Genomic DNA, 1,264 nt, shown 5'->3' on the forward strand with positions numbered 1-1,264 from the left:
TCCAGAACGTCGTTGTGTCAGGAGGTTCCCAGACGGTTGTTCACGGCAACTACATTACATATGAGGGACAACATGTGAATTATCCAACCAACAGCCATGCTGGAATTCAAGGTAGGATGACATCTATCTCGTCCTATTCAGTCACTGACTTTTTTCTTGCATCAGGATTGAAAGAACTCTACGAGAATATCGCGGCGGGCGCGATGCACAACTCCAAAGAACGTTATGACTCTCCCAAATGTCATCCCGACACTCGGAAAGCAGTATTGAGCGATATCACCAGCTGGATTTCGGATCGCTCCAAGAAGACTTGTATCCTCTGGCTGAGCGGTCCAGCTGGCTCGGGAAAATCGGCCATTCTGCAACAAATAGCAGAAATTTATCATAATTCTGGGGGATTGTCTGCAAGCTTCTTCTTTTCTCGGACAGCCACGAAGAGAAACAGCGATACCTTCCTCATCACCACACTCGCTTCCCAACTTGCGATTTCGATCCCAGCCACTAAACCACTCATTGGAAGAGCAATTGAGCGAGACCCCTTCATCTTCCACCGCGTCCTCTCTGAACAGATGGACCATCTTGTGGTTCGCCCGCTGGTATATGCTTCACTCCATCCTGAGAGCGGTCCACCATGGCCAACTTTGCTTGTCATAGATGGGCTCGATGAGATAGGAGAGCGTCATGCTGAAATTCTTCGTATCCTTAGGAATGCCCTTTTAAAACTGAAGTCCTCTTTACCAACACTTTACCTCCTGATCGCGAGCAGGCCAGAGCCAGCCATTGTCGCTGTTTTTGACAACGAACTCTCGGATATCACTCATCGTCTAGTTCTAGATGACACTTACCATCCTGATCATGACATCGCCGTATTTCTTCGAAGCAGCTTCGCTGACATATTCCGTCGACGCCATGCTCGCTTCCCTTCTATGTTGTCCATCCCGCAGCCGTGGCCCCCAGAGCATATTATTGCCTTCCTTGTCCGAAAATCATCAGGCCAATTCATTTTTCCTGCGACGGTGATTAGGTTCATAGATGTTGATCGTAAAATTCCAACTGCCCAGCTTCAGCTGATACTCGATATTTGTGGATCAGTGGATTCATCTAGTTTTGCAACTAACCCTTTCGCTCTACTCGACGAGCTCTATGGCTATGTCTTGAAGTCTAGCGAAGAAACGGAGAGGGCTATTTCTATACTTGGGGCTATTTTCTACCTAAATGGCCATTGGCAAAGTCCGACTCGTGGATTTCTCCAGGCGCTTCTCCG

This window comes from Laccaria bicolor, genomic scaffold (genome assembly GCF_000143565.1).
Source record: "Laccaria bicolor S238N-H82 LACBIscaffold_16 genomic scaffold, whole genome shotgun sequence".
In the NCBI taxonomy this organism is placed as follows: Eukaryota; Fungi; Basidiomycota; class Agaricomycetes; order Agaricales; family Hydnangiaceae; genus Laccaria; species Laccaria bicolor.